Source organism: Globicephala melas, chromosome 4 (assembly GCF_963455315.2).
Source record: "Globicephala melas chromosome 4, mGloMel1.2, whole genome shotgun sequence".
Taxonomy (NCBI): Eukaryota; Metazoa; Chordata; class Mammalia; order Artiodactyla; family Delphinidae; genus Globicephala; species Globicephala melas.
The window spans coordinates 13631694-13648272 of record NC_083317.1 but is presented as its reverse complement, the minus strand read 5'-3'; the positions used below and the strand labels follow the sequence as shown (position 1 = coordinate 13648272).

The 16579-nt window shown below is 39.8% G+C and overlaps 1 long non-coding RNA gene across 5 annotated transcripts in view; it reads right to left on the bottom strand.

Moving 5' to 3' along the window:
• LOC138842655 (uncharacterized) overlaps nt 1-15579 on the bottom strand; it is an 80244-nt gene extending 64665 nt beyond the window's left edge. The window contains exons 1-7 of one of the 5 annotated variants that reach the window (XR_011377379.1): nt 15332-15579; nt 13912-14699; nt 13723-13805; nt 12758-13039; nt 12605-12666; nt 1101-1204; nt 791-913 (exon numbers count right to left, since the gene is read on the bottom strand). This is a non-coding gene — a long non-coding RNA (uncharacterized lncRNA). Of the gene's footprint in view, nt 1-790; nt 914-1100; nt 1205-12604; nt 13040-13722; nt 13806-13911; nt 14700-15331 lie in introns of all 5 variants that reach the window. The other 4 variants (XR_011377377.1, XR_011377376.1, XR_011377378.1 and 1 more) reach the window with 4 other exon arrangements.
• Between the last annotated feature and the right edge of the window lie 1000 nt (nt 15580-16579).

The window sequence follows — 16579 nt, the reverse complement described above, 5'->3', positions numbered from 1 at the left end:
TTTTAGCAAGAAACACACACCCACTGGGTACAGGAAGCCTCCATTCTGACTGGAGAAGGTGCAAATCCTTACTGGTGGGTGCCTTGCCCTCTGGGATGTTAAGTACGTCAAATATCATCCATGCTTAGAAGTGGAATGGCTGAGTTGAGGACTACAGAATCTTTAAATTTACTAAATAGTGACAAATTTCCCTCTCAAGTTACTAGTGACACAATCTTACCAATCATGACTGATAACTCCCATTTCTCCAGATCCTTATCCACACGTGGTATTATCTGTCTTTATTTTTTGCTCAACTGATGGTGCAAAATATTATCTCACTGTGGAATTCATTTGTGTATCCCTCATTCCTAGTGAGGTCGAACATCTTTTCATGTTGACTAGACATTTAGCTTTCACATTTAGTGAATCACCAATTTGAAATGTCCATTTTTTGTTTTGAGTTTTTCCTCTTATTGATTTGTAAATCACACATAATAATCCTTCATCAGATACATATAATATATATTATATAGTATCATATATGTATTATAATTATATACAATATACTCTACATGTATAATCACCTTTTCCATCTTGTTGCATGGTTTTCAGCCTATAACACCCAGTGCATCGGTTCACCCCAGCTCTTGTTCACCCCGGCCATGACTGTTCTTCCTCTCTGAAGGGGTATCAGCAAAACAGCCACCTTGGGAGACCCAAAAGTGTGACCTGTGACCTCTGAAACACATTCCTACAGCAGGCTCCTCTTGGACTATTTGTCTAGAATTTACTAATACGTTGAGCTTACCTTTCAACTTGATAGTGAATACCGTGAGGGCAGGAACTGGGGCCCAGGACAGTGTTTTTCACAGACAAGAATACCCCTCACTCTTGTTGATGGGTCATAAGTAGGAAGGAAGAAGCTGATCTCCTAAAAAGCATGGTTAAAAGTTGGCTAGAATAATCATTATTGTGGTGATAGCTGTCACTTATTAAACACAAACATACAAATTTAAATAATTTACTCTTCTCAACAATCCCACAAGGCAGGTGTTCTTTTTATCCGATTTTTTGAGATGAGAAAATGATGACAAAAAGAATTTTTAAAGCTTGCCCACCTAGATCGTAAATGGAAGAATTGGCACTGAAATCCAGGAAGTTGGGCTCCAAAGGTCTGCTCTTGTTCATTCATTTTATTGGTTCACCTTCCTTTTTCCCACTCCTGTCCAAATAAAGTCTTAGAGTAAGGGCAAAAGGGTTTCCAGAACTAAGAGAAAAATAAACACAGATATTGTAATTACTGCTGGCCTGGGACCTATAACTTCTCACTCCAGCTTTGCTTCTTTATGGTTTTCTCCAAAGTCCCTGTTTCTGGCAGGGCAGAACGCCTGGGGAAGCTGTAGGTTCTAGGCATTGCTGGCCTCGTGCTGTTATCCCTTGGGATTTTACATATATATATATATATATATATATATGTATATATAAAATTCCCATTAGTTCCATTTCTCTGAAGAACCCTGACTAATACAATTGGGATAGTAAATCAGAGTCAGATCATGTTGCCTCAGAGATTAAGACAGTAGGAATCCTAAAACTGCATTTGGAAAATCTAGCAGATAACATAATTCCACGTGTACATTTGTGACTGGGACAGCTGAAACCTGGCAGAGTAATAAGAGACTGGCTCAAGGTCACACAAGCAAAGGAAAATTTGGTTGCGACCCACCTGGTGGGCAGGCCCCCCCTGCTGGTTTGAAGGAAAAGCAGGGATAATATTGACTACAACAGAAGAAGATTGTCTCCCTCCTAACCCCTCGTCCCCAGGACATTTCAGGTCCTTAAATACTATGGAGTCCAAGACACAAGGACCAAGTCCATTGAAGGTCTCACCAACCAAGTTGGGGATGCAGCACCTCTGCAGACAGGCAACATTTCTTTGGAGCTCTAGGTCACCTCACACTTAAAGTAAATGATTAATTTTCCTCACGTCAAGGTAATTTAAAATAGAGGACATTTGTATTTGTGACACACCTTTCCCACCTCCCAACATACACACACACACACACTGGCCCCCTTATTTCTTGCACTCCAAAGTTCTTTTTAATATTTAATCAAATTTTTCTAATTGATAAAATCTGATTTTGACTGTTAAAACTCCCAACTGAAACCTTAAGTGGATACCTCTCTTGAATAACACAGGTGGAGATATGGAAGAGAAAAGAAGATAAAAACTGGGGTGAAAAAACTAAAAAAGACATATTTTTTCTAAAATAATTTATTCGTAATCAGTTAAAAAAAAAAAAAACCTAAATTTCCTGTGAATTCCTTAACAAAAGAACTTCTGGAAAGCTAAACTCCAGGCAGAAAATGAGTTTTACCTATCAAATGTCAGAATCTCAGGCTTCCCGATTTGACAATGGATTTTTCTAAACAACTCCCACCGTTGCCCTCTCTGGGGCCAGGACAGTGAAATAAAGGAACACTGAACCTCAGCTACATGGATGTTCAACTGTTTACACACAAAAATGAAAGCTAGTAGAGGGGAAGGTTAAATGTCCTTGCCATTTGGTCCATTTACTCGGGGAGTTTGCCATTAGGCGGTACTGTACTCAGTAGGAAAAAGGTTCAGGGAATGTGACGAGCAGAAACATCACTCTCCTGCTATCACATCTGATGCTGATTAAAATAATGGGAGAGGGATAAAAAAAGGGTGGATGGAGGAAGGGAAGGAGGAACGAAGAGACGAGAGAGAGAGAGAGAGAGAGAGAGTAAAAGGATAATTTTGGGTCAGAGCAATATTCTTGAATTTGCCTTGGACCATAAAAATATTCATAGTGAAAAAGCGACCTCTTCTGGTCACATGAAGGAAATTCAAGAACTTCTCTCAGCGAAGTTCAAACTTCAAAGATGGGTGAATTACTATTGATACATTGAAAAAGAACTGCATTCACAGTTTAATAAATCTGCCATTGTGCACTGAAATAAACCCCATAAACTAGAAAATTCAACTCAGAGTCAGTGCTGGAGGATGATGTTTCAACAAACCCAGGGAGAAAGCAGACGTAGATACGACCTTGCTCACAATCTACCCTTCTTCAGAGAGATCTTCTCCCCCTGTTAAATTATGGAAAGCCAAGTCAAATTTATCCTCTTATGATAAAGGAACTTTTCCGAAATATAATTCAGGAGTAAAGACTACACTTACTGCTCCAAAGTAACAGAAGTGGCAGAACATCTGAGCTCTCCATGAGGTCACGATGGCCCACTTGGGCTCCATTTGGAGCCAGTTAGACTTGGATTTGAAAGCTGGGTTTATATAAATAGGTAACTTTGAGCCAAGGCTTAACAGTCTGTTTTCCCAACTGTAAAATGGGCAGAGTAACACCTGTTCAGGGTTTGTTCTGACGACTCCAGGAGAGAGTTTGTGAAGCACTAGGCAGGTAGGAGAGGCTTGGTAAGGCTGGACCACTTTCTGGGTGGGTATCACTGAGTACAATACAGCTATAATTAATTAAACTGTGCAGCCAACATTTGTGTATTAGCTCTTCTGTTTTTACATTTAGTCTTTTAAAACACTGAAGAGAAATATTTCTTTTATTGTGGTAAAGTATGGGTAACACAAATCATTTTAACGACTTTGAAGTAGCATTAATTACATTCCCAATTTTGTGTGACCAGCACCGCTATCTGTTCCCAAAACTTTTTCATCACCCTAAACAGAAACTGTGTACCCAACAAACAGTCACTCCCCATTTCCCTCACAGCTTCCCGCTCTGGCACCCCTGGTAACCTCCAATCTACTTCCTGTCTCCGTTGAAGATGCCTATTCTAGATTTTTCATGTAAGTGGACTCATACAATATTTGACCTTTTGTGTCTGGCTTATTTCCCTTAGCATACTGTTTTCAAGGTTCACCCATTGTCATAGCATGTATTAAAACTGTTTTCCTGTACATGGGTGAATTATATTCCAGCCATGAATAATATTCTGGTAGGTACAGTCTGTTTATCCATTCATCTGTTGATGGACCCTTGGGCTTTTTCCACCTTTTGGCTATTGTGAATAATGCTGCAATGAAGAATGATGTACAAGTATCTGTTTGAGTCCCTGTTTTCAATTATTTCAATTATTGTTTCAATTATTCAATACCTAAGGAGAAGAATTGCTGGGTCATGTGGTAATTCTATATTTAACTTTTTGAGAAACTGCTAAAGTATTTTTCACAGCATCTGCACCATTTTACATTCTCACCTACAACATACAACTGTTTCAATCTACCCACATCCTTGCTTGTTATTTTCTGCTTTTTGATTATCACCATCGTAGCAGGTGTGAAGTAGAATCTTGTCACGATTCTGACTTGCATTTCCCAAATAACTAAAGATGTTTAGCATCTTTTCACGCACTAATTGGCCATTTGTATATCTTTTTTGGAAAAATGTCTATTCAAGTCCTTTGTCCATTTTTTAATTGGGTTTTTTGTCTTTTTGTTGTGAAGTTGTAGGTGTTTTTATATTCTGGATAATAAACACTTATCGTATGTATGATTTGCAAATATTTTCTCCCATTCTGTAGGTTGTCTTTTCACTTTCTTAACTTGCAAAAACAGTTGCTTTGTTGTAGATCAAGCAAAGACTCCAAGTAGAACTGATGAGCTGGGAAGACCAGCACAGGAGTTTGGGAGCATAGGTGCTGCTGACCTGTACAGATTCTGGGTGGAAACAGAGCCCCATATGGAAGACAAGGAAGCCGATGTAGGAAATGGGAACTAAATAAGTAAACTGGTTATTTTTTCAAAATTCAAGAGACGGACTCAGTAATGGATTGGACGACAGAGACGTGACTAGCTGTCCAGCTTGATCAGTCCAATAGCAGGTGATGCCATCTACTGAGAAGAAACATAATAGAGGCAGACAAAGTGAGGCTGGATATAATCAGTTCAGTTTGAGGAACGGCCTGAGGGACTTGTAAGTCTATAGCTCAAAAAGTTTCCAGACTGTCAGGCTCAGTGAGTGCCACCAACCGTCACCTGGGGTCCTTGTGTGTGGCCCCCAGGAGCTGTTCTAACTCACCATCCCCAGCTGATTCTCATCTCCAAGCCTTGTACCTCAGAAGCCTGAGTCGCTGTCTCCCATCCATGAACAAGGCACCCCAGCTAAACCCCACTTAACCCAGTTACCGTGTTGTGTGAGCCTGGGAAATCCACGTCACCACTGCGGGCCTCAGTTCCTCGCCTGTAGAATGAGAGAAGTTAGAAAAGATGACCTCCAAGGGTCCTTCTTAGCCCACTCAGCTCTGGTTCCAAAGAGGAATACACGGCGCTTCATTGATCTATCACCAGGGGGCACCAGATGTTACCAAGTCCAAGCTGGTACTGCTTGCCACACAACAGGCCAATAAATCGAGAGAGATGAGTTGCTGGGGCAAGGAATAGAGACTTAATTCCGAAAGCCAGCTAACCGAGAAGATGGTGGACTAGTGCCCCAAAGAACCATCTTTTCCGAGTTAGAATTCAGACTCTATTATACTAAAAGGGGAGAAGGTAAAGTCCTGGTTCTGGTCAGCCTCCAGAGAGCATGTGTTAATTTATTTCCTGCAGCCATTCACAGGTGGATCTGGTCAGGATGTTTGCTGTGAGCTAAACAAAGGTATTTTAGCTTAATGCTCATTACCTGGGAGGCAGGGTGCCCAGAGATGGGTCATTATGTATAATTAAAGCTTATAGGCAACATCCCTTTCCTGATTAACTTGTAGCAAAAGCAAGCGAATGCAAAGGTTAAAGTTAAAGGAACAGACCTAAAATGGAGTTAGATTCGTTCTTCCCTATCACACGGAGAGCTGCCCTCGTGCAGGGCTGCAGTGGAAGGACCCTCATCCAGCCAGAGGACCCACAGGATGCTGAGGTAAAATGAGATTTGGAACACAATCCTTCCACACCCTGATGACTCAGTCAAAGCCATAGGTCTGAAAAAACTTGCTCAATAAACAGCACTGGCAGCCAACTTTCTATTATCTTTATACTCTTTATGACTTTATTAAGGTGAAAAGCATTGTCTAGCTCTTCACTGCCGGAGTTTGAGTCAGTCAGACATATGAATTTTCAAGGTAAATTAGATTCAATAATTTTCAGTCCAATTATGTAACAGACAAGGAAAAAGGGACTAGGTTTCTTGTCTGTGGTTGACGTAGACCTGTAGCTCAAGGCTCTGCTGATACATCAGAATCACCAGGATGCTTTTAAATTTACTGATGAGCAGATCCCAACCCAGAGCAGCAGCAACCCCTTGCGAGGCCACAGCTCTCCCTTCAGCTGAAAGACGAACTTGAGACAGATTCCAGCTCCTTTGCTCTCCTCCCCCCACCTCACTCCCTCGAACTCACAGTCTCGTTACTAAATCAAGTTCAGCTCCTCCCTGCGTCTACGGTGCAGAAGAAAAACTTGAGGCCATCTGGAAGGTCTCCAGCAGGGGGCAGTGGTGTACAGATGGCACTTTCAAAGCTGCTTTTGTAAAGAGCTTTTAACGTGGCGGTTAATGCGGATTTAGTCCTATTATCATCCTTATTAACCAGATAAACCCATAAAGGAAATACCGTTGGAGGCTTTTAGAGGCCAGAACGTTCCGTCTGTTCTTTTTCAAAGAAGCAAAAACAGCGTCCTGATACCTATAATTCTAGAATTGTTATTACCGCCAATCAATGAATTTCTGGCTGGAATGGCGTGGATTTGCCAGTCTGTCCCTCTTAGTGGGGGTCTAATCCTGGTCATTAACACTTAACAGAAAGGCTGCTATGGTGCAAGTCACAATTTCTTTGAGACGTCTTTTCTCACCTCTAATTTAGCAACAAAGATATCTGCCCGATTCATCTCACAGGATTTTGTGAGGGTCACACCGAATAACATATAACAAGGTACTTTGAAATCTATAAAAGGGATGCAAATGCCAGATGAAACTACTTTACAGGTGAGGGTCACTTCACAATGTTTCATTTACAATTAGCCAAAAACAAATAATCCAAACATCCAAAATTATCAAATTTGAGACCCTCAATTTTGCAGCAAGTATTTGAGGGTGCATATGGTGTATCCACTCAAAAGAAATCTTTATAACCACCTAAAGGGATTGATATATACACACTACTATATATAAAATAGATAACTAATAAGGACCTACTGTATAGTACAGGGAAATCTATTCAATACTCTGTAATGACCTATATGGGAATAGAATCTAAAAAAGGGTGGATATATGTGTATGTATAATGGACTCACTTCGCTGTACAGCAGAAACTAACACAACATTGTAAATCAACTATACTCCAGTTTTAAAAAAGTATATTAGATGGGCTTCCCTGGTGGCACAGTGGTTAAGAGTCTGCCTGCCGATGCAGAGGACACGGGTTCGTGCCCCGGTCCGGGAAGATCCCACATGCCGCGGAGCGGCTGGGCCCGTGAGCCATGGCCCCTGAGCCTGCGCGTCTGGAGCCTGTGCTCCGCAACGGGAGAGGCCACAACAGTGAGAGGTCCGCGTACCGCAAAAAAAAAAAGTATATTAGAAGGAAGCTTAGTGACACTATTAATGATGCACGGTAAGTGAAAAAAAAATCAGACCACAGTATAATAAGGTACAATATGACTCCCTTTAAATATGCGTGTATTTATATCTGTATATTACCTAGATATATACATATACATATAAAAACGGCAGTGGGGAGATGGAAGATGATACCCAAAATGGTAGCAATGGTTATGTCTGGGCAACTAGATCCATTGCATGTGCCTTCTTGTGTCATTTTTCAGACTAAAGAATAAGAAGTAGGATAATGGGACAACTAAGTGAGTTTCCCCCCATTTAAATTTATTATTAATTTATAGTAGTATAAATAAACTGCATAAATTTGAACTTACATTCATTTACTTTTAAACATAAACACAAAAAAGAATGATTCAAGTGACTGTACGTCAATAAGTGCAAGGGGTTTTATATTTCACACCCTTGAAAATCATCATGTTGCATTTTGCTTCCTCATTCCTACTTCAGATATCGATCTCCTTTGCAGGAAGTGCTGGGGAAGGAAGAGAAAACGGCCTTCCGTGAATGAAGCGTCATATGGCCATGCGTGTATCGGGGCATTTATTTCATGCGTTCATTTTGCCAGATTGTGAGCTCCTTGGGGCAGGAATTATGCTTATCCATATTATGTCCCCAATCTCTTGTATATAATAGGTGCTCAATAAATGCTAGTTAGATGTATGGTTTTTCAAATTACCAAGGTAAATTAAATCCAATAATTTTCAATCCAATTACAAGATAACAAGAAAAGGATCAGGTTTCTTGCCTGTGGTTGATACAGACCTGTAGTTCAGGGCTCTACTGATGCATTAGAATCACCTGGGTGCTTCTAAATACACCAAAATCAGTGCATGTAGCTCTACTCTATTCTTGTTAACTGCTGGTGAAATTCTTTAGCATGAATCGTTCATTTAACTTCTGTCTCTCTCTCTCTTTCTCTGTCTCTCTCTCTGTGCCATCTATCTATTTGCTGCTACTATAAATCCTATAATACTTATACATGCCTCTTTGCTTAAGTGATAATATTAAACATTTATTTTCTAAAGTAAAAGTTAATGTAAAGAAACAAATTAGAAATAGGTTAGGGTCAATTAACTTACGACAAAACAGCCAAGAATATACAATGGGGAAAGGACAGTCTCTCCAATTAATGATGTTAGGAAAACTGGACAGCCACATGCAAGAGAGTAACGCTGGACCACTATATTGTACCATACACAAAAGTTAACTCAAGGTCAATTAAAGACTTGACTGTTAGGCCTGAAACCATAAAAATCCTAGAAGGAAACACAGGAGACAATGATTTTTTTTGGATTTGACACCAAAAGCAAAGGCTACAAAAGCAAAAATAAACAAGTAGGACTACATCAAAGTGAAAAGCTTCTGCACAGCAAAGGGTAACCATCAATAAAATGAAAAGACAGCCTATGGGATGGCAGAAAATATTTGCAAATTATATACCTGATAAACAGTTAATATCCACAATATGTAAAGAACTCATACAACTCAATAGCAAAAGAAAAAATCTGATTAAAAAATGGGCAGAGGATCTGAATAGACATTTTTCCAAGGAAGACGTACACACAGATGGCCAACAGGTACATGAAAAGGTGCTCAACATCACTAATCATCAGGGAAATGCAAATCAAAACCACAATGATATATCACCTCACACCTGTTAGAATAGCTATTATCAGAAAAACAAGAAAAAACAAGTGTTACCAACGATGAGGATAAAAGGGAAACCTTGTGCACTCTCGGTAGTAATGTAAATTAGTACAACCACTATAGAAAACAAAAACAATATAGAGGTTCCTCAAGAAATTAAAAACAGAGTTACCATGTGATCCAGCAATCCCCCTTCCGGGTATTTCTCTGAAGGATAATTTTTTTTGGATATGACACCAAAAGCAAAGGCTACAAAAGCAAAAATAAACAAGTGGGACCACATCAAAGTGAAAAGCTAACTCGAAAACACATATGTACCCCCCATATTCATTGTAGCATTATTTACATTAGCTAAGATATGGAAGCAACCTAAATGTCCAACAATAGATGAATGGATAAAGAAGATGTGGTATATACATATACAATGAAATATTACTCAACTTTATAAAAAAGAATGAATTTTGCCATTTGCGCCAACATGGATGGACTTGGAGGGAATTATGCTAAGTCAGAAAGAGAAAGACAAATAGTGTATGACTTCACTTATATGTGGAATCTAAAAAGCAAACAAACAAACTCATGGATCCCAGAAAACAGATTGGTGGTTACCAGAGGAAGAGTGGCGAATTGAACGAAATGGGTGAAGGGGTTAAAAAGTACAAACTCCCATCTATAAAACAAATGTCATGGGGATGTCATGTACAGCATGGGGACTATAGTTAATAATAGTGTATTATACATTTGACAGCTGCTAAGAGAATAAATCTTAAAAGTTTTCATCTCACACACACACACAAATTGTAACTATGTGCAGTGGATGTTAACTGGAGTTACTGTGGTGAGCATTTTACAGTATATACAAATTTGGAATCACTACGTTTTATATCTGAAACTAATATAATGCAGCATGTCAATTATATCTAATATTTAAGAGGTCCAAAAGTACTGTATCTTGGAACCAAAGGAATTGAGTTGCTATCAACACAAATGGAAAAAATGTTTTTGTTGTTGTTGTTACCAGCATTTATTAAATATTTATGAGCCAAGCTCTTGCAAAAGAAAGAGACAGAAAGAGAGGGGAAGGAAGGGAGGGAGGGAAGGAGGGAGGGAAGGAGGGACAGAGAGACAGAGGAAAGAAAGTAAGGAAGGAAGGAAGGAAGAAGGAAAGGAAGGAAGAAGGAGGAAGAAAGAGAGAGGGAGAGAGAAAGAAGGAAAAAAAGGAAAGAAAGAAAGAGGTTAGATATTATTACCTCTAGAATTAGTCCATAATAGGTATATGATAGTTAATGTTGGGCTCACTCTTTTATTTTTGCAACTGGATGTGAAATTTAATCTTGGGGTAGTAGGAGTCCAGTGAGTGATACTTTTCAATTCTCTTTGCCTAAAGGTAACCTACCTGGGTTCAACATTTTTTGATCTGGCTTTGAGGGTCTTCCAATTCTGCATGTCTCCTCTGTTCTTTGGCTTTTAGGAAGTTCTCCCTGGGGCTACAAGTGGGTCGTCCTTCTTTTTTTTTTTATAGTAAACACAGAAACAGAATCCCAAAAGTCAGATTCTGTGCTTCTTCATTTACTAATCTATCCCACCTTGCTATGGAGTTTAAATGACCGAACTGCATGGCTCCAGGCTTTTCTATCACCAATGCCCTCCCTCCTGGTGTATTTTTCCTAACTGTGGTCACCTCAGAATTCAAAGGATTTCCTTTTGGCCACAAAATCGCACTTACTAATCATGCATTTAATTTTATAAGTATCACAGATAGGGAAATATATCCATCATTCTCATCAGCATGAGTGTACAAGGGTGATTGCACTGAGTTACTATGAGTCCAGTTCAAAGTGAAGAAATGTAATATTTGAGTTCATCTCAGATCCTTTGTGAAGGTTGATGTATCATTTCATTAAGCTTTTCCAAAGACTGAAAAAAAGCTCTGGGACTCTCTACCACTCATATAAAATGAATAAAAGTAGGGATTTTACATAGCCTAGCATTTAAAAAAAATACACTGATGCACTGATCCCAACCCAGAGATTGTGATTCTCCTGGTCTGAGGTGAGTCCTGGCATTAGTATATTTTCTTTTTTTTTGCTATTCTTTTTTGAATTTTTGAATTTTACTTTATTTTTTTATACAGCAGGTTCTTATTAGTTATCCATTTTATACATATTAGTGTATATATGTCAATCCCAGTCTCCCAGTATATTTTCAAAGCTGCCTGGGGTTGAGTACCACAGATGGGTAAGATTTCCTGATTACATTTCTCCTGTTGCCACCAGAAGATGTCCGGTGTGCACATTGAGCTATCATGTGCTTCCTCTCTGGAGGAAGGGCTGGCCTCTTCCAGGACTACAAGAAGCCCAGAGACACGGAGCAGCAGCGGGAGGCAGCTGGGAGGATGGGGGTGGGGCCTTCCACTTGCCTGGTCCCTTCACTGTCTGTGCATCACTCACTGCTACTCCTCCGGTTAGAGCCAGGGATTCTCCACGTGTCCCTCCTCTTCAGAGCTGCCACATCCCAAGTTCAGTTACCAGATATTAGCAGTGAGGATGCGGAGTCAGTATCGATGGAATGATTCCCCACTTTATTGCTGTCCCCCAAAAATAAACCAGCATTTTTTTTAATTTCAGTTGAAATTTCATTGAAGAAACAGGAAATAAAAATAACAAATATGGCAAGTTAAAAATCATGTATCACCTATAGGTGGAATTTTAAAAAATGATACAAATGAACTTATTTACGAAGCAGAAATAGACTCAAAGACATAGAAGACAAATTTATGGTTACCAAAGGTGATGGGCAGGGAAATAAATTAGGATTATGGGATTAACATATACACACTACTATATATAAAACAGGTAAACAACAAGGACCTACTGTAGAGCACAGAGAACTCTACTCAATATCTTGAAATAACCTATAATGGAAAAGAATCTGAAAAAGAATATATATATGTGTGTATATATATATATATATATATATATATATGACTGAATCACTTTGCTGTACACCTGAAACTAACACAACATTGTAAATTAACTATACTTCAATTTTAAAAATTGGGAAATGGAAAAAAAAAATCATGAAACTTCTATTTTAAACCCCTGTCAAGGTTCTGTTTTGACATTTTCATAGATCCTAATCTTTCCCTTAGCCCGTCTGTGACTCCATCTGAAACAATCCTGGGGAATTTCCTCTAGTTCTTGTTCTGGGGAGCTAAACTTAACTGCACTTTATATATTTATTTTTTTTTCAAATTGTGTACCATGGTTCATTATATCAATTTTTAAAAACTTTTTATTAGAGTATAGTTGATTTACAATGTTGTGTTAGTTTCAGGTGTTGACTGCACTTTAAACAGGTCAGACTCTCCACACTTTATGCACCTGCCAGGATTGATGGAAACTCCAGGTCCTTTAGAACTGGGTTCCTAATGTGTAGTCTCCATCTAAGAAAGGATGGTGAAGAAGGTTCTTCAAAATCGGTTCCCTGTGTGGCTTTAGGATGACCTCTCTTGACCTTGGGGAGGTCACTCTCACCTTTCTCCAAAGTCCCCACGGCACTGATCCCTGAAAGTGTCAGCCTTTTTCTGGAGCTTGAAACCCTCTCCCAAGTTCTCCATTTGGTTGCTAGGATTGGCCGGGCACACATGCAGCTCAGCATCCGTACCCATCCCTTCCTACTACAGTGTCAGCTCCATGAGGTTAAGGATTTGGTTGTGTGCTTCCTTGACTCCTCCAGCACACAGAACAGTGCCTGGGCCTTCACACACAGAGCAGGTGCTCACCAGTGATCCAGCAACCCCACTCCTGGGCACATATCTGGAAAAGACAAAAACTCTAATTCAAAAAGACACATGCACCCCAGTGTTCATAGCAGCACTATTTACACTAGCCAAGACATGGAAACAACCTAAATGTCCATCAACAGAGGAATGGATAAAGAATATGTGAGATATATATATGGCTGAGTAATATTCCATTATATATATATATATATATATATAATGGAATATTACTCAGCCATAAAAAAGAATGAAATATTGCCATTTGCAGCAACATGGATGGATCTAGAGATTATCATACTAAGTGAAGTAAGTCAGGTAGAGAAAGACAAATGTTATATGATATCACTTATATGTGGAATCTAAAAAATAATACAAATGTATCTTTACAAAACAGAAACAGACTCACAGACTTAGAAAACAAACTATGGTTGCCAAAGGGGAAAGGGAGGAGGGAGGGATAAATTAGGAGTTTGGGATTAGCAGATACACACTCCTATAGATAAAACAGATAAACAACAAGGACCTACTATATAGCACAGGGAATTATATTCAATATCTTGTAATAACTATAATGGAAAATAATCTGAAAATATATATATATATATATATGTGAAACAAAATCACTTTGCTGTACTCCTGAAACTAACACAATATTTTAAATCCACTATACTTCAATTTCAAAAAAATCAATACATATTTGTTGAATAAATGAATTACTTGTCTGAGGCAAGCAGTGGAGTCTGGTCCCATGAGTCACTTTGTAGCCTTGATGGTGGGTGTCATCCCTTCACTTGGGCAGCCTAAGACCCATCAACCAATGGATAGACAAACTTGGAGTTATTCATGCAATAAAATCTAGCAACAAAGGTACAGAATGTACTACTAGGACACACAGACGAATCTTACCAATTTCAGTTGAGTGAAGGAAGCCAGCCATAAGAGAGTGCACGCTATCTGCTCCCATTTATGTGAAGTTCAAAAGCAAGCAGAACTAATCAATTATGATGATCTTAGTAGTTAGTGTTTCTATAACAAAAAACCAGAGATTGGGTGGCTTAAACCATAGAAACTTATTTCTCACAGTTCTGGAGGCTAAGCCCAAGATCAAGGTGCCAGCAGATTCAGTGTCTGGTGAAGGCTCCCTTCCCTGTTTGCAGAATGCTGCATTCTTGCTATGTCTTCATGTGGTGGAAATGATCTCTTCCATGTCATTTATAAGGGCACTAATCCCATTCATGAGGGCTCTGCCCTCATGACCTGATCATCTCCAGAGGTCCTACCTCCTAATACCATCCCAATGGGGACTGGGACTTCAACATATGATTGGGGCTGGGGGGCAGGGGGACACAAACATTTAGTCCCCAGCAATGACGGAAGTTGTAATACTGGTGACCCAAGGAAGGGGTGGGTTTTGACTGGAAGAGATACAGGGAACTTTATGGGGTGCAGGAAATGTTCTATATCTTGCTCTGAGTAGTGGTAACATGGGGTAAACATACAAAAATCAAAGGTAGGGCTTCCCTGGTGGCGCAGTGGTTGAGAGTCCGCCTGCCGATGCAGGGTACACGGGTTCGTGTCCCGGTCCGGGAAGATCCCACATGCCGCGGAGTGGCTGGGCCCGTGAGCCATGGCCGCTGGGTCTGCACGTCCGGAGCCTGTGCTCCGCAACGGGAGAGGCCACAACAGTGAGAGGCCTGCGTACCACAAAACAAAAACAAAAACAAAAACAAAAAAAATCAAAGGTATTCATTTATGTTGTGCACTTTGTATATCTGTTCTACCCCAATTTTTTAAAAATTATTTATTTACTTTTGGCTGCATTGGGTCTTCGTTAGGTTGTGCGGGCTTCTCATTGCAGTGGCTCCTCTTGTTGCGAAACACAGGCTCTAGGCTCGAGAGCTTTAGTAGTTGTGGCTCTCGGGCTCTAGAGCACAGGCTCAGTTGTAGCACACGGGCTTAGTTGCTCCCCAGCACGTGGGATCTTCCCGGACCAGGGCTCGAACCCGTGTCCCCCGCATTGTCAGGTGGATTCTTAACCACTGTGCCACCAGGGAAGCCCTACCTCAATTTTAAAATTCACTTTTAAAAACATCCCTCTCCCACTCAGAAACACCCTGTAAGTCTGTATCTCTTATCTAGTTCTCAGTTAATAAAGCAGAACTGTTTGTCATTCTGAAGCCTAACAAAGGACCTGGCCTTTTCCAGTCTGACACACCAGCTTCCTTTCTACCTCCCTAAGGGAATTTTATTTTTATAATGTCAAGATTTCTTACACATAATGTCCACTAAGGTACAGTAGGAACATTTCCTTGAAGAAAGTCATTACCATTTATTTACTTATGAAAACAAGATCCAGGGCAGAGGGCTCCCCCTCTTCAGCCCCACCACACAGTAGTGGCAGCCATGTGGTCCACTCCCAGGATTAGAGATATTGCTGGAGGGTGTAGGTCTTCAGAAGACAGCTCTCCGTAAATAAAAACCAAACCAACTTCTTCAGGTTATTAAGAAAAATGAGCAGAAGAAAATAAGTCAATTGTAATTTAAAAAAATACATCAACTAAAAAATAATTCAAGAACCATCAACTGATTGAAGATTTTGAAAAAAAAATGATGGGGAAAGGAAGTATCCAGTAAAACTATGGTAGGATTCCCAAATGTGTTCCTTATAAAAATTGAGTCAATGATGTGATTTTAACTGAGAGAAATTGCACGTGCCCTGGATAAGATTTAGTAAGAAAAAGAAGGGAAAAAAAAATGAAAAATAGTTTGTGGAATTCTATGCATATTTGTGTTTTATATTTCTTTACATATTTAGAGTCATCTGAGTAACATAAAAATCAAGCAGAAAAAAAGATTTTAGTAAATTTTTCCTATCCTAGCTAAGACAGATTGTGCAATGGGTTTTCATTCTTTTCTGATGTTAAAATCGGGGTGCATCAGACTCAGCCATCCAACTACGAATTATTGAGTACTATGGTAAGTGACATAGGACACATCCACTAACTGCTATTTTGATCAAAGCTTCCAAGTTTGTTTTAAAAATCATGTACATAAGTTAAATGCACTTGCAAGGCAGTTTTTCCATTTCTTTTAAGTTCTGTATAAAAACTTTCTTATTCTAATCATTTATATCACTGTTCAGTCTAGATTTACTTTTGCATATTTAATGGGGTGATGAATAACTTTACAAGTGAATACAAATCCCTTATAAGAATATTTTCCAGGGCTTCCCTGGTGGCGCAGTGGTTGGGAATCTGCCTGCTGATGCAGGGGACGTGGGTTCGTGCCCCAGTCCGGGAGGATCCCACATGCCGCAGAGCGGCTGGGCCTGTGAGCCATAGCCGCTGAGCCTGCGTGTCCAGAACCTGTGCTCCACAGCAGGAGAGGCCATAGCAGTGAGAGGCCCGCATACCGCAAAAAAAAAAAAAGAATATTTTCCAGATGCTTCCCAACAAAGACCATCTTTCACTTGAAGATTCCAAAGCAAACTTGGTACCAGGTTATTATCTCATTGATAAATTGAGATGTCCATGAGGTTGACTGAGGTCCTGGGTACGGGGTGGGAGGAAGTAGA